Below are 24,580 nucleotides of genomic sequence, written 5' to 3'. Positions count from 1 at the left end.
TGTACTGCTAGCTCTTATGTTGCTTGTCTTTCCTCTCTGTTCTTATGAGAGTTGGACATATCCTATTCTGTCAAATCTTCACTTTGCCTCTCATTAGACATTTCTTTCAAAAATATTGTGCTCTTGGGCTGGAGACTTGGCTAGGCAGTTTAGAGCACTGACTGCTCTTCCAGAGGTATTGAGTTCAATTCCCAGCAACCACATGGTGGCTCACAACCATCTATAATGGGATAATTTGCCCTCTTCTGGTGTGTCTGAAGACAGCTACAGTGTATTCATGTATTTAGAATAACTAACTTTACCTCCATTGTTTGGAATTAAAAGTGTATACTAAGGGCATGCCTATATTTCATCCAGAGAGATTAAAAGTGTGTACTAAGTGTTTGCCTACATTCCAACCAGAGTAGCTATGTTGCTGGATTAAAATCCCTCTACAGATCTGACTATCCCTGTACTTACTATGTGACCCAGACTGGTTCCAAACTTAGAGCAGTCTTCCTGCCTCTGTCTTCTCAGTACTGAGATTACAGGTGTGCATCACCATCACCATTTCAGACTTGTTTGTTCTGTTTTGTGATGTTGCTGTTCAAATTCAAAGCCTTAAATAGGTGTGGTGATAGTGAAGGTCTATAAACACAGCACTCAGGAAGTTGAAGCAGGATTTCTATGAGTTCATGTTCAGCCTGGAGTACACGGTTCCAGATCAATCTGAGCTTCAGTGTGAGTGTTATAAAATAGAATGTAGCCAGGGGGTACCTGACAGGCCCATGCCAAGATGTCCCCCTGAGAAATTACACCATGCAGCAAATCTGGTATAACGGGGGTTTATTAGGAGAAGGGAGAGGTGTGAGGACCTGGGAAGGGGTAGAGGCAGAGGAGTGAATGAGTAGACAAGCAGACAGGTAGACAGACAGGAGGAGAGCCGTGAGGGCAAGAAGTGGGAAACAGAGGAGGACAGAAAGGGGAAGACTGAGACTGACTGGCCTGGAACACATGGGAACAGAGAGTGCTGGGATGGTAGGAAGTCCTGTTACAGGCAGCCTACACCCAGAACACCTGCTGGTCGAGGCACATGATGACTTAAGCTATTGCTAGGTCCCTGGGAGGAGCCCAGTGCAATTGCCTGTAAACAATTGCCCTGTCAAACAAAATAAACAAAACAAAGATTAACCCAAGAATGGATATCTCAGTTTACTGTTAGCATGGTGTGTGAAGAACAATGTATTTATCACAAAAATAATCAAAGCAAAAAGCCATAAAGATGAGAAGTTGTCAAGGCATAGGAAGGACTAGAGAGAGGAGACCTAGGAAGGGTTGAGTGAAGCAAGGGGAAGGTAGAAGTGATACAATTAGATTTAAATTAAAATACAAATGTAAATTAAATACTTAAAAGGAAAATTAGAGTGCCCATGGCACTCAGGAGGCTGAGACAGATGATCCTAAATTCAAGGGAAGCCTGGGCTACATAGGGTAACCCTGTTTCAAAACCCCAAAGGTTGGAGAGATGATGGCTCAGAGGGTACAAGTTCAAACCTATATAGTGGAGAAAGAGAACATACTCTGAATTTTTTGTCTGTGGACTTCCACCTCTCTCTCCCTCCTTCCCCTCCCTCCCTCTCTCCCTCCCTCCCTCTCTCTCTCTCTCTCTCTCTCTCTCTCTCTCTCACACACACACACACACACACACACACACACACACTCACACAGAATAATATCAACAATAACAGCTATGTCCTGGGCTTTGTTTGGTGATGGTTTACAGAGGATTAGGAAATTTTGTAAATATGCCTAGTCTATAAGAAACATTGTAACAGAAGTTTTTGGGAAAGGAATGTAAGTGTCCTATCAGGGGCCCAGGAAGGAGCTCACACCTTGCAACTAGAATTTGAAGACAGAAAGCCTGAAGGATGATGAATGCTGCTGAAAGCTATACCCTGGCCAAGGATCTGAGAGTTTTATGTCTCCGGTAACATGCTGTCTTTGCTTGATTCCTTACTGCTTATTCCCGAATGCAGCCTAGCTTCTTCCTATTCTTACCTCTTCAGCCTATAGACATTGTAAACTTCTTCTGATGACTGGACCGAATATGTACTTTCTTTTTCTTTTTTTTTATTCGATGTATTCTTTATTTACATTTCAAATGATTTCCCATTTTCTGGGTCCCCACTCCCCGCAAGTCCCATAAGCCCTCTTCCCTCCCCCTGTTCCTCCATCCACCCCTTCCCACTTCCCTGTTCTGGAATTCCCCTATACTCTTGCCCTGAGTCTTTCCAGAACCAGGGGCCACTCCTCCATTCTTTTTGGACATCATCTAATATGTGGATTATTTCTTGGGTATTCCAAGTTGCTAGGTTATTATCCACTTATCAGTGAGTACATACCACGACTGATCTTTTGAGACTGGGTTACCTCACTTAGTATGATGTTCTCCAGCTCCATCCATTTGTCTACGAATTTCATGAATTCATTGTTTCTAATGGCTGAATAGTACTCCATTGTGTAAATATACCACATTTTTTGTATCCATTCCTCTGTTGAAGGACACCTGGGCTGTTTCCAGGTTCTGGCTACTACAAATATGGCTGCTATGAACATATTGGAGCATGTGTCCTTATTATATGCTGGGGAATCCTCTAGGTATATGGCCAGGAGTGGTATAGCAGGGACCTCTGGAAGTGCCATGCCCAGTTTTCTGAGGAACCGCCAGACTGATTTCCAAAGTTGTTGCACCATCTTACAATCCCACCAGCAGTGGAGGAGTGTTCCTCTTTCTCCACATCCTTGCCAGCACCTGCTGTCTCCTGAGTTTTTGACCTTAGCCAGTCTGACTGGTGTGAGGTGAAATCTCAGGGTTGTTTTGATTTGCATTTCCCTAATGATTAATGATGTTGAACATTTCTTAAGATGTTTCTCAGCCCTCCAAAGTTCTTCATGTGAAAAATCTTTGTTTAGTTCGGTACACGACTTTTTAATGAGGTTATTTGGTTCTCTTGGTTCTACCTTCTTGAGTTCTCTGTATATATTAGATATTAGCCCTCTATCAGATTTAGGGTTGGTGAAGATCCTTTCCCAATCTGTTGGTTGACGTTTTGTCCTTTTGACAGTGTCCTTTGCCTTACAGAAACTTTGCAGTTTTATGAGGTCCCATTTGTCAATTCTTGATCTTAGAGCATAAACTATTGGTGTTCTATTCAGGAACTTTTCCCCTGTGCCCATGTCCTCAAGGGTCTTCCCCAGTTTCTTTTCTTTTCTTTTCTTTTTTTCTGCTTTTTTTTATTCAATATATTTCTTATTTACATTTCAAATGATTTCCCCTTTTCTAGCCCCCCACTCCCCGAAAGTCCCGCAAGCCCCCTTCTCTCTCCCTGTCCTCCCTCCCACCCCTTCCCACTTCCCCGTTCTGGTTTTGCCAAATACTGATTCACTGAGTCTTTCCAGAACAAGGGGCCACTCTTCCTTTCTTCTTGTACCTCATTTGATGTGTGGATTATGTTTTGGGTTTTCCAGTTTTCTAGGTTAATATCCACTTATTAGTGAGTGCATACCATGATTCACCTTTTGAGTCAGGGTTACCTCACTTAGTATGATGTTCTCTAGCTCCATCCATTTGCCTAAGAATTTCATGAATTCATTGTTTCTAATGGCTGAATAGTACTCCATTGTGTAGATATACCACATTTTTTGCATCCACTCTTCTGTTGAGGGATACCTGGGTTCTTTCCAGCACCTGGAAATTATAAATAGGGCTGCTATGAACATAGTAGAGCATGTATCCTTATTACATGGTGGGGAATCCTCTGGGTATATGCCCAGGAGTGGTATAGCAGGATCTTCTGGAAGTGAGGTGCCCAGTTTTCAGAGGAACCGCCAGACTGATTTCCAGAGTGGTTGTACCAATTTGCAACCCCACCAGCAGTGGAGGAGTGTTCCTCTTTCTCCACACCCTCTCCAACACCTGCTGTCTCCTGAATTTTTAATCTTAGCCATTCTGACTGGTGTAAGATGAAATCTCAGGGTTGTTTTGATTTGCATTTCCCTAATGACTAATGATGTTGAGCATTTTTTAAGATGCTTCTCTGCCATCCGAAGTTCTTCAGGTGAGAATTCTTTGTTTAACTCTGTACCCCATTTTTTAATAGGGTTGTTTGGTTTTCTGGAGTCTAACTTCTTGAGTTCTTTATATATATTGGATATTAGCCCTCTATCTGATGTAGGATTGGTGAAGATCTTTTCCCAATTTGTTGGTTGCTGATTTGTCCTTTTGATGGTGTCCTTTGCCGTACAGAAACTTTGTTTTTCTATTAGTTTCAGTGTGTCAGGTTTTATGTGGAGGTCCTTGATCCATTTGGATTTGAGCTTAGTACAAGGAGATAAGAATGGATCAATTCGCATTCTTCTGCATGCTGACCTCCAATTGAACCAGCACCCTTTGTTGAAAAGGCTATCTTTTTTCCACTGGATGCTTTCAGCTCCTTTGTCCAAGATCAAGTGGCCATAGGTTTGTGGGCTCATTTCTGGGTCTTCAATCCTATTCCATTGATCCTCTTGCCTGACATTGTACCAATACCATGCAGTTTTTATCACTATTGCTCTGTAGTGAACTTTGAGGTCTGGGATACTGAATCCCCCTGAAGTTCTTTTACTGTTGAGAATAGTTTTAGCTATCCTGGGTTTTTTGTTATTCCACATGAATTTGAGCATTGCTCTTTCTAGCTCTATGAAGAACTGAGTTAGGATTTTGATGGGGATTGCACTGAATCTGTATATGGCTTTTGGCAAGATGGCCATTTTAACTATATTAATCCTGCCAATCCATGAGCATGAAAGATTTTTCCATTTTCTGAGATCTTCTTTGATTTCCTTCTTCAGAGATCTGAAGTTCTTGTCATATAGGTCTTTCACTTGTTTGGTTAGAGTCACCCCAAGATACTTTATGCTGTTTGTGGCTATTGTGAAGGGTGTCAATAGCCAATATGTACTTTTTGCCTGAAAATGCATCCACATCAGCCTTCCCTTGCTAAGCTGATGTATTATTCATGGATCTTCTAAGGATGATCACTCCTGGGAAGTCTTTCCTAAAGATCTTTCCTCCCCACTCTGCAGTCCATAATTTCAGGATCATGATTCCTCCACTAAGAAAACTAATTTACATTCTTTCCAGGTCTTGATCTTTCATGAGATGATAAATATTTTAAAGACTAGAGTGTGTTTATTGTCATCTCTATTCATGTAATCATAATTATAACAAACATATTTTGCTGTGTGATAAGAACTTTAGCATGAATCCCATTTAGATGGATATTATGAAATATCTCAGGTCACACAGTAGATATCACCACACACCTGTCAGAATGACTGAGATAAAACTATGGATAAACAAAAAATACAAAGAAGCAAAGTCATTCATAGATCTTTAGTGGGAATGTACAATAATAAAACACTCTGATAATCAAATAGTTTAGCAGTTATCTTTCATTCATTGTCTCCTCTTCCTCTCTCCCCTATCCTAAAGTTTGTTCTTTCTTTATCTTTTGAGAGAGACTCTCCCTATGTCACATAAGTTATCCTAGAACTATTGATCCTTCTACATCAGCTTCCCAAGTGATGAGATTGCAGGCAAGTACCATCACATTCAACTTGTCAGTATCTTATAGTGCAACTACAGAGTCGCTAACCATATCTTAGTCCAGTTTCTGCTCCAATTTTGGAATTCTCAGATTGGGCAAATTATAATGAAAAAAAAGAATATTGCCTTGTAGATTCAGAAGGCAAGGAAGTCCAAAATTAAGAGTCATTATATGGTAAATCTGGTAGAATAACAAAGGAGACAGTATAAAAATATCAAATTCTTCCTATTATAATAAACTCACTTCCACAGTAATGACATTAATCCACCCATGATGGTCGCCTAATCAGTTCTCATTAGACTTCATCTCTCACTGGCATTGCACTGGGCATTAGTCTCGAACACCTATCCCACCTTTCATTGAACTCTTTGTTTGTGATAGGACTTCACGGGGACCAAGCTGACCTCAAGTGCTAGCCAAAGATGACGTCGAACTTAATATTTTTTCTTATTTTGAATGTTTTTACTAACATAAATTTAGGGGAATATGCATAATGGGAATGCATTGTGGGAAAATGCATAATAATGAGCTTCATCACAATATTTTCACACATGTACGTCATGTCTTTTTTATCACAACACCCCTGTATTCTCTTTTCCCCACTTCCCATTTCCATTAGCTTCTTTATTTTCTCAATTAGTCCCAAGCTACTTTCACTCGTATTCTTTTAGTATGTGATAAACCAATGAGTTTTATTAGGGTTCGTTACAGGAATCTGGATGGGAGTTTATTTCTAAGTTTGTTCTGCTTACTAGTAGCTACACCATTGAAGAAAATACAATGGCTTTGTACGTCTGAGCCCCTTGCTTCCACCTCCCAAATGCTAGGATTATATGATTATACTGAGCCATTATTATTATTATTATTATTGAAATAAATGTCACCGTATAGCAGTGGCTGACTTGGAACTCACTATGTAAACCAGGCTGGCCTCAAACTCCTGAGTGCTGGGATGTGGATGCTACCATGGCCAGCACTATTTTTGTTTTCTGAGTCAGGGTCTTACTCTGTAGCCCAGCTGCGCTTAAGCTCAGTTTATAGTTCCACCTGGTCTCCACCTTATGGTGATCCAAGTGCTGCATAGGTGTGATCCATTACAATTGGCATCATCCTTATTTTTTAAAGATTTATTTATTTGTTTTTATTATATTATTATTTTTAATATTTTTATTTTCTATATTCTTTGTTTACATTCCAAATGATTTCCCCTTTCCCGGATCCCCCCCTTCCCATATGTCCCATAAACCTTCTTTTCTCCATCCCGTCTCCAATCACCTCCTTCCTTTTTCTCTGTCCTTATATTCCCTTCCCATGCTAGATCAATTCTTTCCAGGATCAGGACCCTCTCCATACTTCTTCATGGGAGTTATTTGTTATGCAATTTGTGCCTTGGGTATTCAGAGCTTCTGGACTAATTAATATCCACTTATCAGAGATTGCATTCCATGTGTATTCTTTTGTGACTGGGTTACCTCACTTAGGATGATATTTTCCAGATCAAACCATTTGCCTAAAAATTTTGTGAATTTATTGTTTCTAATTGCTGAGTAGTATTCCATTGTGTAAATATACCACATTTTCTGTATCCATTCCTCCTTTGAGGGGCATCTGGGTTCTTTCCAGCTTCTGGCTATTATAAATAAGGCTGCTATGAACATAATGGAGCATGTGTCTTTATTGCATGCTGGGGAATCCTTTGGGTATATGCACAGGAGAGGTATAGCAGGGTCCTCTGGAAGTGTCATGTCCAGTTTTCTGAGGAACCTCCAGACTGATTTCCACAGTGGTTGTACCATCTTACAGCCCCACCAGCAGTGGAGGAGTGTTCCTCTTTCTCCACATCCTCACCAACACCTGCTGTCTCCTGAGTTTTTGACCTTAGCCATTCTGACTGGTGTAAGGTGAAATCTCAGGGTTGTTTTGATCTGCATTTCCCTAATGACTAATGATGTTGAGCACTTCTTAAGGTGTCTCTCGGCCATCTGAATTTCTTCAGGTGAAAATTCTTTGTTAAGATCTGTACCCCATTTTTAATAGGGTTATTTGGTTCCCTGGGGTCTAACTTCTTGAGTTCTTTGTATAAATTGGATATTAGCCCTCTATCAGATGTGGGGTTGGTGAATATCCTTTCCCAATTTGATGGTTGCCGTTTTGTCCTTTTAACAGTGTCCTTTGCCTTACAGAAACCTTGTAATTTTATGAGGTCCCATTTGTCAATTCTTATATGTAAGTAGACTGTAGCTGTCTTCAGACACACCAGAAGAGGGCATCAGATTTCATTACAGATGGTTGTGAGCCACCATGTGGTTGCTGGAATTTGAACTCAGGATCTTCGGAAGAGTAGTCAGTGCTCTTAACCACGGAACCATTTCTCCAGCCCTGCTTCATCTTTTTTTATTTGTTTGTTTAAGGCAGAGTCTCATGTAGCCCAAACAGGCCATGGATTCCTGATATTTTAATCCTCCTACTTCTACCTCCTAATTTCGGGGATCATAAGCATAGGCCACCAGACCTGACTCTTCAATTTTATTATTTATATATGTATTTATTATTGGCAATTTGAACCTATTGACTTTGAACTGGTTATGCAGCTGAGGATAGCTTTTTGATGCTCTTGCCTCTACTCTCAAGGCGATGGAATTACAGATGTAGATTATGCCCATTTATTAGGGGTTGACTCTATAGCCTCAGGCGTACTAGTTAAACACTTTGAGAACCAAGCTATAACCCAAACAGGGTTTCTTAGGGTGATGAAAATATTTCAAATTTAGATTTGGTAATGGTTATAGGAATCTGGGAATACGTCAGCAACTGCTGACTTGTATAATTTAAGAAAATAAGGCAAGAAAAGAAATAGAAAGACTGGGAAAAAGAGAACTGGGGTTCACTGTTAGAGTGACTGTTCCACTTATTCAAAGCCCTGAGTTATTATTAGTGTTATAAGAGAGAAAGAAAAATAATAAGGAGGTGAATTTTACGATATAGCAGTTAAATTTAGCCAAGCGTGATCGCGAGTACTTGTGTTCCCAGCTATATGAGACTGAGACATGAGAATTACTTGAACACAAGAGGAGGGAGTTTGAGACCATTCCAGGCAAAACAAAACAGACTGTATCACAAACAACAAACCCAATGCAATCATTTCTGAGGAACTCCAAATATTGGTCTCACTAGAAAAAGTCTTTTAAAGTACTGTGTTTCACATGCTTAAAGATCTAAACAGAAACGCGAGGGTATGTGGTAGTAAGATGGCTTAGGGGGTTAGATCACAGGCTGTCAAGTCTGACAACACAAGTTCAGTCCCCAGAACCCACACAGTGGAGATAGCCTTCACCTAGAAGTTGTTATTACCTGTATATGCACTCCATGGCATGCACTACACACACACACACACACACACACTCGTACATGCGCACACATGTACATACACACTAAAAATATGTTTTAAAATAGGACTGACCAGATTATTTGGCAGGTAAATGCAATTGCCACCAAGAGCACAGTGAGTGTGATCTCTGGAAATAGAGAACAGACTTCAGAGTTGTCTTCTGAGCTCTATAGACATGCCACATCATATGCACAACCACTCACTCACACATACATATTTACACAGTGTATGAATGAATGAATGAAAAATTATAATTTAATAAAAGAAAACAGGAAGATAGTTAAAGCAAGTCTGGAAGAATGTATAGTATATTTACTTAGCAGTATTGGGGATTAAAGCCAGGTCCTTACACATGTTAAGATGTATTAAGTGAAGCCAGGCAGTGTTGGCACACACCTTTAACCCCAGCACTTTGGAGGCAGAGGCAGGCAGATTTCTGAGTTCGAGGCCAGCCTGGTCTACAGAGTGAGTTCCAGGACAGCCAGGGCTACACAGAGAAACCCTGTCTCGAAAAACCAAAAACAACAACAAAAAAAAAAGATGTATTAAGTGTTTTCTTTAATTTTTTATTTTGAAGATTTCATACATGAGTACTGGATTTACATCGTTTATATCCTTCCTGCTTTATACCTCTAACTCTTCTTATGCCTTTGAAGTGGAAACTTTTAGTTCTTTGGAAAGTTAATTATGTCAAATGGTGTTTCACTGGGAACACAGGTGAAAGAAAGGATATCTTGCTTAAAGCAAACACATGAAAGAGTGATTTCCTAAAGCAGACTGACACAGGAGAAAGGCTGTTTGGATATAGCAAACACATGGAAGAACCTGTGATGAAGGAGGATAAATAAGACCCACAGAGAGTGAGAGATGAGCACTGAGCATTGCTTTAGTTTGCTCCCTCTCCCTACAGGCTTGTATTGGTTCCCCTTACAGAGCACTGTTGAGCTCAACTTGTGGTAACACTGCCATTGAGAGAAGCTAACCCAAGAACTGCTCCTGAGGTTTCTGCAGCAGCTTGCTGCCTCTGAGGCCCCACCTTAGGCCAGTTGGTGAGCCAGGGAGGGAAGGGGTGGGGAAGGGGGAGGGAGGGCAGGGTCTTCAAGATTGAACTATAGCTACGTGGTGTCTGCTTGCTGAAAGGAACAGACTGTAGCTGCTGGTTCATGCCTGGTGTCTGCCCGCCTAGAGGACTGGTCTGCAGGTGATGAATCATGTTTGGTGTTTGCTTTGGGACTGAACTGCTGCCCAAGACGATTGAGCTCGCACCCAAAGAACTATTGCTGAACAGGTCCACTTCCTCCATATTCTAATAACTTTACTCTCCCACTACCTCTGCTTGGTGGTGGGCTAGAGGAGAGATTTGAACTCTTATTAAAAGTAGTTGGCAAAAAACTTATGCCTACATGCCTTCTCCAATCTGTTTAAATTTCATGACCTCTTCCTTATTATTGTTACACACACACACACACACACACACATACACACACTGTTATCCTCTGGATCTTACAGTCTTTCTATGCATTCTTTGCTGATGTCTCTTGAGTCTCAGATGTAGTGGTTGTGTTATAGATGTATCAGTTGGGGCCAGACATTCCCATACTTTGTTTTTCTCTCCATTTTGACCAGTTGTGTCTTTCTGTAGTAGTCTTCCATGTGCTTCAAAAAGAAAATTCTTTGATGGGGGGTGACAACAACACTAATCTGTGGAATTAAGGATAAGTATTTGGAATGCAGTTAAAAATCAGTCTCGTCTAATAAAGTAGCAGTGGTAGGTTTTCCGCTAAGACCCACAGAACAAGGCACCAATTTCCTTGTTTTAAGTGGGCCTTAAGTCCAATTAAATGGCTGCTGGTTACTCCCAGGAGATAAATGCCAGGATTGCACCATTCTGAATATCTTGCCATTCTGGTCATCCCTGCAGCTCCTAGGCCCTAAAGCTGGGTAAGACTATTGATTACTCTTATTTCTTGGAAGATTGCAAGGTCCTTCCAGTATAATGAGAGCTAGTCTTCAAGGAGAAGGATCCCAGGTCTGTTCCAGCTTGATTCCTCCAAGTCCTATGTCTGTAGAGCACTCTTTGGCAACAACTATATCATTTTGTCCTGAGCTCCTAGTACGGGATCCATAGAGGAATAGAGGGACACAGGGAGTACAACAGTGGCCATTTCAAAGAGCCTGAGAATCTTCTAGTTGCTCAATCCATGAGGCTGAGTACATCAGCAGTCCCGTTCTGGAAAAAAAGCCCTGGACAGTTCCTGTAAAGCTTCTGCTCCACAGACCATGTTGGAAACCCAAAGAAGATGAGTTTGATATCAGCAAAGGAATCAGCAATAGCAGTACATGGTAGATGAACTCAACAGCGAGAGCAATGGCAAGGAAGCAAAAACAAAAGAAGGCATATATTTGTCCATGTTCTTTTATCTGAGATACAACCAGAAGATGCCATGTACATTTAAGGTGGGTTTTCCTACATCAATTAGGGCAATTAAGACAATTACTCACAGACATGTCCAAAGGCCTGCCTGATGTAAATAGTTCTTCAGGGTAACTCTTCATAAATGATTCTAAGTTATGTCAAAGTTAAAGCTACTTTCTTTAGCTTTAGCTACAGGAATTCTACCAGTGAGATACATCCCCAGCCAATTATATACTAGATTGTATACTATAAATTTTACTATTAATAAAAATACAATGCTGCATATGATGGAATATGCTTGTATCCCTGCACTTATAAGCCTGAAACAGGAATATTATGAGTTTGAGTCTAACCCAGGCTACAAAGTATGTTGTTGCCTAAAAAAAAACATAAACAGATCAAAACCTACTATGAGAGATGAAGAATAAAATTATTGTAACTAAAAATGAGCAATTGAAAATAACATACACTTGGTAGGTGAAGACAGAGTGATCAGGAGTTCCATGACTTATAATGAGTTCAAGGCCAACCTGAACTTCATGAGACCCTTTTTCAAAAAAAAAAAAAAGAATACATAGAATTTGTAATCATATCTAAATGAACCAATTACTTAAATTCCTCCAATATAAAATAAACTGAAAAACTTGACAGGAGGTTCACATAGTTCTAAAATATTAATGGAAGACTCAAATCCTTTTATTTTCTTTGAAGTTGAATTATTAAGGAGCTTGAAGGTTCAAAGGAGCTGAAAAAGGTCAATAGGAGCTGATGATATTCTTAGCAGGGCAGGTACTTCCTGTCCTCATCAGCACTGAAGAGCCTACTTTCAATAATAGAACATCTAGGCAAAAAATAAATAAGGAAATAGAAGGTTTTATTTAGGAGACAAGTTCTCTATAGTAGGGCTGGGATTTACTCTGTTAGCTGAGACTGACTCCTCGTGCTTGTATTTCTAAAGTGCTGAGATTATAGGCGTATGCCACCACATCCAGGGTAAATAAAGGATTTGAATGGCACCATAACCAGGTAACCTAATAGGAACACATGGATCACCACACTCAATGTCAGTAAAATATATATTCTATGGCATGGTGATATATGCTGTAATCCCAGCATTTGATGGGCAGAGGCAGAAATATAAAATCTCAAGGTCTCCTCAAGTATACATCAAGTTCAAAGTCAGCCCAGGTTACATAAAACCCTGTCTCAACTATTCAGACATTAGAAACAATGAATTCATGAAATTCTTAGGCAAATGGATGGAGCTAGAGAATATCATACTAAGTGAGGTAACCCAGACTCAAAAGGTGAATCATGGTATGCACTCACTAATAAGTGGATATTAACCTAGAAAACTGGAATACCCAAAACATAATCCACACATCAAATGAGGTACAAGAAGAAAGGAGGAGTGGCCCCTGGTTCTGGAAAGACTCAGTGAAACAGTATTCAGCAAAACCAGAACGGGGAAGTGGGAAGGGCTGGGTGGGAGGACAGGGGAAGAGAAGGGGGCTTGTGGGACTTTCGGGGAGTGGGGGGGCTAGAAAAGGGGAAATCATTTGAAATGTAAATAAATTATATCGAATAATAAAAAAAAATTAATTAAAAAAAAAAAAGAAAGTCCCTATTAAAGAGTATCATATTTCACACACACAAAAAAAAAAAAAAAACCCTGTCTCAAAGCAAAGCAAACCAACAAATATAGAATGGAGAGATGATTGAGCTGTTAGGAGCACCTGCTGCCCTCCCAAAGGAACCAGGTTTAAGTCCCAGCATCCACATGCCAGTTCATAACTATCTGTAACTTCAATTCCAGGACATTGTGAAACCCTTGTCTGGCCTCCATGAACAGAAGACATATATGTGGTACATATACATACATTCAGACAAAACACCCATTCACATATGTAAATCTTTGTAAAAAAAAATACACAAAAATGGGATTATAGAGGTGGTTCAATGGTCAAGAGCACTGACTGCTCCTCTGGAGGAGCAGAGTTCTATTCCCAGTGACCACATGGTGGCTCACAACCAACTCTAGATCTTGGTTGTGACCCACCTTGGGATCTGGATCCAGAAGATTCAGCATACTCTTTTGGCCTCTTCCAACACTGCACATATTTGGTACACAGATAAACATGTAGGCAGAACACCCATACACATAAAAGAACTCCAAGATAGGGTGAAAGATGAAAAATCTTGAAACATGCCTAAAATATGATACTAGGAACAAATATTGAAATACCTAAGAACTTACAAATGTGTGGAAATTAAACATGTTTAATCTCTCTCTCTCTCTCTCTCTCTCTCTCTCTCTCTCTCTCTCTCTCTCTCTCTCTCTCTCTCTCTCTCTGTGTGTGTGTGTGTGTGTGTGTATGTGTGTGTGTGTGTGTGTGTGTGTGTTTAGAATTACTACAATTTTAAAGGCAGAGCAAGTCTGGTCTATATAGGGAGTTCCAGAACAGCTAGGCTAGGGTTACATATTGACGTATCTCCCCAACAAAAGAAATAAAAGGAATAAGAAGGACATGCTCATTTCTGTCCTATTCACAATAACCAGGAAATAGAAGCATCCTATATGTCCACCAATGGATAATGCTATTGAGCTATTAAAAATTAAGTTGAGAAATTCACAGGTAAATGGACAGAGCTAAAAACAATCATTCTGAGTAAGGTCACCCAGACCCAGAAAGGCAAACATCACATGTTCTCTCTCATCTCTGGATATTAGCTTTGTATTTTCAGATATGTGTGTTTCATTTGGACTACACATAGATATCAAGAAATTACTAAGGATTCATGTGGAGGATCTTTAAATGGAGGGTATGTAGAATGTCATGATACAAAGGGTTAAAAGACAATAATAGAACAGGAAGGGTTAAGTTGGGTGGGAGAGAGGAGTGCAGGATAATGGAGGGAATATGGGTAAATAACACTAAAGAATTTTTGCAAATGTTATATAGAAACTTACTATTGTATAAGCTTTGCAAAATATATCTACACACACACACACAGAGAGAGAGAGAGAAAGAGAGGAGGGGGAGGGAGAGGGAGAGAGAGAGAGAGAGCTAAGTACAAGGAATGGGTTACTACTTTTGGGGGTTTTAGCCAGCAATGTTTCACAGACTCCTAAATGATAATAATGCTCTTGGTTACCCTCCGGAACTTGACGGTAAGACCAAAGTGAAAAAGACACTACATACTTCAGTTCTAGACAAGATAGAAATCAAACTGGTGTTTACCTGGAAGATTCATTCCTACTGGCTAGCTTTCATAGTCCTGGAAGGTATTGTGCATGCTACTGGAGGAAAAAAATTATTAATATTGCCCAGATGTGAACCTGAAAGCTACAAAAATGACCAGCTTTGTAAGACATGCTCACTGGTACAAAACTGACACAAACATGATGGGAGTAATGGATCACTTTTTGATTGGTTTTAAGTTCTAATCCCCAAGATGAAAATATGCATCATAATTTAGAGCACCAAGTACTATAGCTAGACAAGTCATAGGCCTTAGGGGAGGACCTGCTACTATTACCTACAAATGATCATAGTACTAAACCAACTCCAAATGATTTAATGTTATGCCCATAGATTAGTATATCTCTCAGTTATCATCAGAAAAAGGTTCTTTTTGTAGTTAGTGTTGCTTATTACCCACAACCGGCCAAGGTTCAGAAAAATAAGAGACCACAGAATGCTCAGCCCTAAATAGAACATATATACATCACTGCCTCCTCCCTAGGCTCAGTAATCATGTGGAAGAGAGGGTCAGAATAGTATAAAAGCACATATCACCTCATATAAGTTGTGACATCATACACATAACCAGAACAACCCTAAGTCAGACCAACTGAACATGGAAAGGGAAATTGGACTCTAAATCCTACCCTTAGCACCTAAGCTATTGATAATCATTAGCATCTGGGAGAGGGGGAGTCAGATTTCTCCATGAATATAATCTCTGGTAAGTCAACCACACTCCAATGGAACTATCCAACCACACATCCAAGAATACTTAGCACACATTTGTTTTGATAGATTCACACACTAAGTTGGGAGAATGGAGAATGGAGAAGGGTATGGATCTTTGAAAACAAGGGGGCAGGAACTGACTATGATCAAAATTCCTTCTACAAATTTCTCAAAGAACTAATATTTTCAATAGGTATAAATTAAATTTAGAAGATTAAATGAAGATAGTAATTAATCAATAGACCAGTTCAAAATTATGATTTTGTACTTTGATGGACTGAAGGAAGTAAATAGTGAAGGTGAAAATTTGGATAAAGACCACAAAGTTAGTAGAGCATGAATGAAATTCAAAGTTGATTAATTGAAAAACTCATCAGTGTGCTACACATGGAGATACATATATGTAGTCTAGGTGAATGTAAAAGGATCAGAAGTTCAAAGCCAACATGAGCTACTAGATTAGTCTCACATCTCTCCAAAGGGAAAAAACATAAAAAGAAAAACAACATTTTCCCGAATTAATTTGCTGTATTTTTAAATAGTTATGTGTGTGGGTAAGATTTACAGCCATTTTTCATCAGGAAAGTTGAGAATTAGACATGGTTAAGGTCACAGAGGGTCCCAAGATCCTCTAAGTCATCCCATAGTTCCTGTACATCCTATATAGTCTGGGTCTCACTTCCACCTTCCTATCATGTATCTCATATTTAATATCTCCATTACAAACAGTACCTTTAGTTTATGTTCCTTGCAGCCCACAAAGAAAATGGGATGTAAAACTGGACATGGTCATATACATCTGTGATGTTAACACTTGAAAGCTTGAAGCAAAAGATCTGGGCCAGCAAGGGCATACTCAAAACTGTTTCAGAAAACTAAAATATAAAGTAGGGCATGGTGACATATGCTTGTAATTCCAGAATCCCAGAAGTAGAGCCCCTAGGATCAGAAGGTCAAGACCACCATCAGTTGTATATTGAGTTTGAAGCTAGCAAGAGTCAGGTGAGAGTCTGTCTCAGAGAGAAAGAAAGAAAGAAAAAGAAAGAAAAGAAAGAAAGAAAGAAAGAAAGAAAGAAAGAAAGAAAGAAAGAAAGAAAGAAAGAAAGAAAGAAAGAAAGACAAAACTGAAAAATGCAAACAATTCAAACTGGTATGTACATCTAGACACACTTTACAAGAATACTGATTTCTCCATCACTTCACATACACGCATAATCATACATGTTTCTCTGGCCATTTATATGAAAAGCCATGAATTTTGCCCATTTATTCAAATATAAACACAACCTCTTAAAGGCATACAGTTACAGCTTTGATCTAACAATACAATGGGAAGAGCAATTCTTCACTCTGTTATGTTCTCCTTGTCTTCTTTACCCAAGCCTGACTTGTTTTATGCCAACCTGTCTTTATTCCACTCATATACAGATGCTACACAGTCTCACCCCACTGACAGATCTCAGTTAGGCTATAAGCAAACACTGTTAATTCTCCTTGTCTCTTATCTGTCTCCTCCATTCTGTGGTATCTTGAATCACTAAAAAGAGTTGCTTATGCAGGAAGAGCTCTGCCACACACCTCCACTAAGTTCAGCCTCTGAGGGCTACATTCTTTTCCACTTGGCTTTGTAGCCTGCTTCCATTTCATTGTTAGGTGTCATGTTTCAGTTTCTTTTTCTTTTTAAAAATGTTTATGTTTTAACTAGGACATTACTATGTAGCCCGAAGTTGGCTCAAATTTGTGATCCTCTTGTCTCAGCCACCTGGGTACTAGGCTTACTGTGATAGGTAAGTGAGAATGGCCCCATAGGCTTATATTTGAATATGTGTGGAGATGTGGAATTGATTGGGAATGGTTAGGAGGTGTGGTTTTATTGGAGATGTTTCACTGCTGATGAACTTTGAGATTTCAAAAGTCAACTGCAGTCCTAGTGTTCTCTGTCTCTTGCTTGTGGCTCAAAATGTGAGCTCACAGGGGCATGCCTGCATGCCTGCTGTCATGCTACCCACCATGAGGTCATGGCCTCTAACGTTCTGAAACTGGAAGCCCCTGATTAAATATTTTCTTTTAAAAATTGCCTTGGTCATGGTGTCTTATGACAAGAATAGAGTAACTAAGATAGTTATAATGCCTGGTCTTTTTTTTCAGATTTTTATACCTGATTGGAAACATTTATCTGCAGAACCTTTCCCCCTGCCCCCCCCCTTTTTTCAGACATTCTGCCCATAGTAAAGAAAAATTAGAGGTAAGGGAAAGACAAAGACCCTCCCCCCTAGAGTTAGATAAAGGACCTTCCCTGGGAATCCAAGTTTAATAATAACAATTGATTACTTGTTCTGTGGCCACCACTACAATCTCCATCCATAGTGCTCTCACTAAACTATTTCATCATCTCTTGAGTATAAAGGCATCACGATCATTCTTCACTGTCAATGTGATTTTAGGTTACTCCATGTCCCTGTTTTCCCATCTATAATGGAGAAGTCTGATTTATGGCCTACTCTATCGCTGTAAAGGATTGGGAGTACAAGCAGGCTGTATCAATTTTGTCTAGTCTGGGAGCTGCCTGTGTGGCTGTACTTTTCCAACATTTCCCTCTAGGTTAGGAAACCTGCAGGAGTCTCTATGTACTATTTTAGGTCCTGTCAAAAGCACTATGTTACAATATAATGAGTAAATTAGATTTGTAGTCAAACTACCTGAACTTAACTCCTTGCTAGCTCTCCGACAAAAGGGAAGTTACCAATTTCTTAGATTTTGATAAGTCTGTCTTAGAAAAGTGAGGCTAATGATGCCATGTCTCACACAGGGTTGTTTTAAATATTGAATGAGGTATGTACCTTACTTATCCTTTGAAAATATTTAATGGGGGCTTGTTGAATAAATGAGTGAACGGTTTCATAAAGGTCTACTCCACCTTAGGATCATACTCAGCATGTGTCCCATTGGAAGGCAAATTTTTCAAGAGAAGGGAATGGGGGGGGGATATTTTGGCTTCAGATTTCAGTCCATTATGGTGTGGAACTGTGGTGGTGGGAGTGGGAAACATCTGGTTACATTAGGAGGCAGCCAGGAAGCAAAGAGGGGGATGAATGCTGGCACTTTTTAAATTTTATTTTCTTTGCTTTTTCTGAGACAGGGTATAGATATATAGCTAGGTCAGCTTTGAAATTATTATGTAGCTCAGGATGACCTTGGATTCTTATGGGTCCCCATGCCTATGACCACAGGTGTGAGGTGCCTGGTAAGCAAAGGGCTCCAAAGCCTTTTTGGCAACTTCATGATCCTCATACATTGACTGAAAAATGGTGCTTTATTTTTTTGTGTGAATGAATGGAGAAATAAATTAGTACAATATTCCAGGAACTATGTTAGACATGTGAGATAGAATTCTAAAACTGATAGAAATGGCCTTCATGAACTACAATCTAATTACTAAATTGACAATCATAACTGTAGTGGAAACTTAAGGGTTCTTTGCAAAGTCAGATGGATGCTGTTTTGCTGGGGCAAACACCTAAAGGAACGTTTCATTAAAGTGGACACAGGAGTGAAAGGCGAAGGCAAACACAGGAGAGAGGATGTTCTGCTAAAGCAAGCACATGAAAGGACACATGGTGAAGGATTCTTTGCTAATGACACACATGTATTTGTCTGCCATACATTTCGTAGTTGAGCTGCATTTGTCAGTACTCCATAGAGGGAAACACGCTGAAAAATTTCTGGTGGTGTGCTGCAGTTTCTTGTCGCTTGTGGACACAGGCTGATTGGAGCTGGTGTGTCCCTGCAGGCAGGCTGGAGGTTTCATGTCTTTCCCAGTGTGCTTTCTGATTCTTAATTGTGGTTTGAGATGTGAGCTATCAGCTATTCCTGTTGCCATGTATTTGTTCTGACATCATGGACTCTCTGGAACTGAAACCCAATTAAACACTTTCAAGGGAGCAGCTGATGTATGAAAATGGGAAATAATGAGGAATCTAGAACTGTGACAACATAGTGGATGAAAAGAACAGGTCAGGAGACAGAAAGCTCACTACCATTCCATAAAGGTATTGTCAATTCCTTGAGGGCAAGAATTACATTTTGTCCTCCTTTTTGGGGGGAGACAAGTAAAGTAGAAACTTCTAGTTCTCTGGAAAATTAGTTATGTAAAATGATGGTTTGCTGGGGAACACAGGTGAAAGGATGTCTTGCTTAAAGTAAACACATGAAAGACTAGATTTCATAAAGCAGACACAAGTGAAAGGATGTTTGGATATAGCAAACATGTGGAAGGACCTGTGATGAAGGAGTATAAATATGACCCACAGACAGAGGGAGATGAACATTGAATATTGGTTTGATTTGCTCTGCCTTGCGGTTCTTCACTAAAGACACACATATATTGGTTCCCCTTACAGAGCATTGTTAAGCTCAACTTGTGGTAGCACTGCCATTGAGACTGTTGCCCAAGAACTGCTCCTGAAGTTCCTGCAGCAGCTTGCTGCTGTCAGTTTGTGCCTGGTGTCTGCTTGTTGAGCGGACTGGACTGTAACTGCTGGTTCGTGCCTGGTATTTGCCTGCCAAGGGGGGGGGGGGTGATCTGCAGGTGCTGAATTGTGTTCATTGTTTGCTATGGGACTGAACTGTTGCCCAAGAAGGTTGAGCTTGCTCCCAAAGAACTGTTACTGAACAGGTCCATTCCCCCCACCCCGCCCATATCTAATAACTTTTCAACTACCTCTGCTGGGTGATGGGCTAGAGGAGAGGTTGAATCCTTATTAAAAATAGGTTGCAAAAATGTTATGCCTACAGACAAGGTCACATGTGGCCCAAGCTGGCCCCCAAATCACTATGTAGCCAAAAATGACTGTGAATTATTGTTCCTCCTGCTTCTACCTGTTGAGTTTGGTGATTACAAGAATGGACCTCCACGGTTCATTTTGTGTGGTAACTGGAGGATGACTCCAGAGCTTCAGGCATGCTAGTAAAGCACTTTTAACAACTGAGTTACATCCCTAGACCTATTTTCCATCTTTGTATCACATCCCTAAACAGACACACATAATGCAGCACTTTGCACTCAAGTTCATAGTTGGCTAAAATAGATTCAAGTAAATTTTATAAGCAAGACATAGTGACATGATTTTCAGATATAAAGATGGATCTAAGTTTAGAACTTGGTTCCTGAGGAGAATCCTGAAGTTGCTTTTGGAGTACTCTAAGCACATACCATTTGCTTTGCCTCCCCCGCCCTAACTGCTACCCTTGGCAGGGCCCCAGATAGGGTAAATCCAGCCTTCCCTTCCCAGTCATCTGGCTCTCTAGACTGGGAAGGAGGCTTTCTTTTTGGGCCTCCCTTCCGCTTTTCCTAGCCTGGGTAGTGAGCCACTCTTCATAGTATTTGAATCAGAGGAAACAGATAGACTGAGGAAGTAAAGAAAAAACAGGCCGCCTAGGCTCTGGGAGCCAATGTAAACATTCAGTGGTTTCCTGTTGTTGCAGCCCAAAGAGTCCCATGACATCATTACTGGCCTTTCCAGAACATGCAGGCTCAGCCCAGCCTGCCAATCTGCCCAGGGCTGAGTGGCAGTCACCCCCTTCCCCACTAGAGTTAGATCCCCCGGAACTCGGAAATTTCTCCAGGCCAACAATTCCCTCACTTGACTAGCCAGTCACTTAGGTCTTTCTACCCCTATAAGGCATTAGAGGTTGCAAAGCGGATATGCTGTCCCACTTCTCAGAGGCCGTAAAACTTATGGGTTAGAGCAAGATTTCCCAAACCGGAAAAGTTATTTTTCTTTTAATGGAGACTTGGAGTCAAAGGAGGTTGTGACACATAGTTTCTGAGACAAGCCCTGATTGCTTCTTCCTCTCTTCATCCTGGTTCAGGACCCACAGGTTTATGCTCTGATTGTTCACATAAAGAAACAAAGCTGCTGTCTATTATTTCCATGGTGCAGACAAGAGCAGTGAGGCCCAGCAAGGAAAGGGACTAAGGACATATGGTCAGAACAGTTTAAGTCATGCACAATAGAGATGTGGACCTGAAGTTTTCCAAGGCAGGATAGATTGTATAGTTCTAAGAGTCCTTGACAGAGAATTAAGAAACTGCAATCTAAAAACTCAAATGCCTTTGGTAGCACTTGGATAATTTTATCCTTCCCATTGGTTCTTAGCCAGATGTAACTAAATTTAAGGCAAGATGTAATTATTGAGAGCCCAATATACTTGGTAAAGCTGATAGCTATAGGAGATGAGAAGAGTTACAATAAAACACTAGCCCCACTTTTTGAGACAGGGTTCACTATATAGCCGTAGCTCTCCTAGAACTGTCTCCATAGACCAGGTTGGCCTTGAACTCACAAAGATCCACCTGCCTCTGCTTCCCTGGTGCTAGAATCAAAGGCATGTGCCATTTGGTATTTTTAAAAAATAAATATTTTTTATTTTATTTTATGTGCACCAATGTTTTGCTCACTTGTATGTTTGTGTATCAAATGCATTTTGGAAATGAAGTTATGGACAGCTGTGAAGTGCCATGTGTGTTTTGGGAATTGAACCTGGGGCCTCTGCACAAACAAGTACTTTTAAGCATGAAACCATCCCTCTGGTCCTCAACATTTCCTATTTCCAAAGTTGCAATGAAAAGAAAATGAAAGTCACGGTCTAAATTCTGAGATCTGAAACCTGTGTAAGAATCAAATTGTAATCAGAACTGGGGTCTCTGCAGCCCACTCAGCACCACAAGGCAGCACAATGTTCTCATTGGAAGATATCAGTCTGCAAAAATGTTCCCCAGTTTGGTGTCATTTAGTTGGATAGATTTGCATAAAGAAGAGGCAGCAAAGTCTTAAATTATTGTGTGGAAAATCGAGCCAAATGTATTATGGTAATTCCTGCAGCCAGCAATGATTGAATTTCAAGCTGTAGCTGTGCCGTGGAGCACAGACAATTTGAAATATCTCTTATAACCAATCAAGTTCATCACACTCTAGAACAGCAACAGAATTTGGAAACACCTTTAGGGAAAAAAAGATTTCTTCAACCAAAAGATGCACAAGACAATTTGAAGCAATTCCCTTAGCCAATCAATTTCACCATAGCAAGGACTAGGTATAGGACACACAAAGCAAAGTATAACCTCATTTAGATGCCTGAAAATGTATATTCATACTCAGATGCAGACAAATAACCAGGAAGCTACATAATCGTATTGGGAGACAGAAAAATGGCATGTAAGTACACACACAACCACCACCACCACCACCACCACCACCACCACCACCACCACCACCACCACCAGAAGAAGCAGCAGCAGCAACAGCAACAGTAGCACCAGGCACAGATACACTCCAATAGAAAGGAAAAAATAGCTGTCTGGCACTTTAAGGGTTGGTGTGGCAGTTGACTCTGTTTTAGAGTACCTTACTCATTTCTCTCCTTCCTTCTCTATCAGTGTTCCTAATTCAAACACTACAGTGTTTTCTGTACAGATGCTATTTCTCTCACTTTCTGCATCCATATGTACCCTACCACATCATATGAGATATTTATCTGTCTGTTCCCTGGACTATAGAAGAGATCTTTTATCAGAGCTCTTCAGTGGCAGTATCTTCCCTCTAATCCATCTCCCTCAGGCTCTCAGCCAGAGGAAATTTCTCTAAAACTCAGCTTTGTTATTGCTTCATCACTGGTCCACATTTTCCTTTTAAGACATTTTTCTTATTTATTTATTTAATATTTGTGTATGCACACAAGCCATGGCTCACTTCTGGAGGTCAGAAGACAGGTTTCAGGAGTCAGTTTTCTCCTTTTACATTATAGGGCCCAGAGCTAGGAACTCGAGTCATCAGGATTGGTAGCAGGCAGCTTCATATGCTAAACCATCTCACTATCTCTTCATCCTTCTTTTTCTTCCCTGTTGCTAGCACAACACAAACCAACTCAGATAACAGAAATCCATGGGGTAACCAAAATCTGGGCCTTTCATGACTGACTGACACACTCTCCCTCCCTCCTTTCCTTCCTCCCTCCAACCAAGCTGGCCTAAAACTCAGAGATCTGCCAGCTTTTGCCTCCTAAGTGTTGGGTGAGATTAAAGACATACAGAACCATATCCAGCTCCCTCTTACCTTTCTTAATGTTCCTCATCTTTCAGCAGGCAGATTGAAACTTGCTGAGATCCCTACCAGTGTCCATTCTCCAGTTTTCTTCTTTCTGTAGTAGTCCCACGAGAAAACATAACTCTTTTCTCCACCTTAACAAAATTCTACCCAATGTAGATATTTCTGGGCTGTTGTTATTGTTGTTATTATTTTTGTTTTGTTTGAGACAGGAGTCCATGCATCTCAGAATGGCCTTTTTTGAGGATAACCTTCAATTTCTGATCCCCTTGCCTCCATCTTTTAAGTCCTGAGATTACAGGTATGCACCAGCACAGTCAGTTAAGTGTGGCTATAAACCAAGTCAAGGGAATTGAGACATGATGGCAAGCACTCTAGCAAATGGGCTATATCCCCAGTCCTTTTAAAACATTTTTTGAAAGATAACTATATATTTGCCATTAAAATTTTGTTGAATATTTTCATCTGTTAAGGCCCACAGCACAGATTCCATTGTCTGTGAAGTCTGCCACTAATCTCTAAACACTGTATTATGCACAGACATTAACTTACTCCAGTCAAGTTAGTCTAGTCTGTGTTTTGGTCTCCAAAAGAAAGTTGATGTGAAGAGGACTGATTGCCTTATGCCAGTGCCTCCTCTGGAGCAGACAATGTACTAGCATTCTTCCTGCAAAGACATACTGACAAACTCCAGGATAGTTTTATTTCTTTTTGTTGTGCTGGGAATTGAACCCAGGGCCTTGTGTATGTTTTGCAAGCATTTTGCTTCTGAACTATTTCCCCAACCCAGCCATTTTGTTTTGGGTTACCTTTATTCTTGTCATGATTTGAGCCAAGGTACTGTTACCGTATCACTGTGTGCCTATAATCAACCCTCAATACTTCTCTTGCCTTACTTTTATTCTAGATAACATTAACTTCAAGGTGCAGGGTTTTATACTATAGCTCCTTTTATATTGGTTGTTTGTCCATTATTACATCCTTCTCTTTCTTTCCCCTATTTTGCCACCGTTCCCTCATCCCACCCCCATTCTACCATTCTGTCACTTCCTCCTCAAACCCAGAAT

The sequence above is a fragment of the Apodemus sylvaticus genome, chromosome X (genome assembly GCF_947179515.1).
Source record: "Apodemus sylvaticus chromosome X, mApoSyl1.1, whole genome shotgun sequence".
NCBI classification, from domain to species: domain Eukaryota; kingdom Metazoa; phylum Chordata; class Mammalia; order Rodentia; family Muridae; genus Apodemus; species Apodemus sylvaticus.
The sequence above is the reverse complement of the archived record's forward strand: the minus strand, read 5'-3'. Positions refer to the sequence as shown.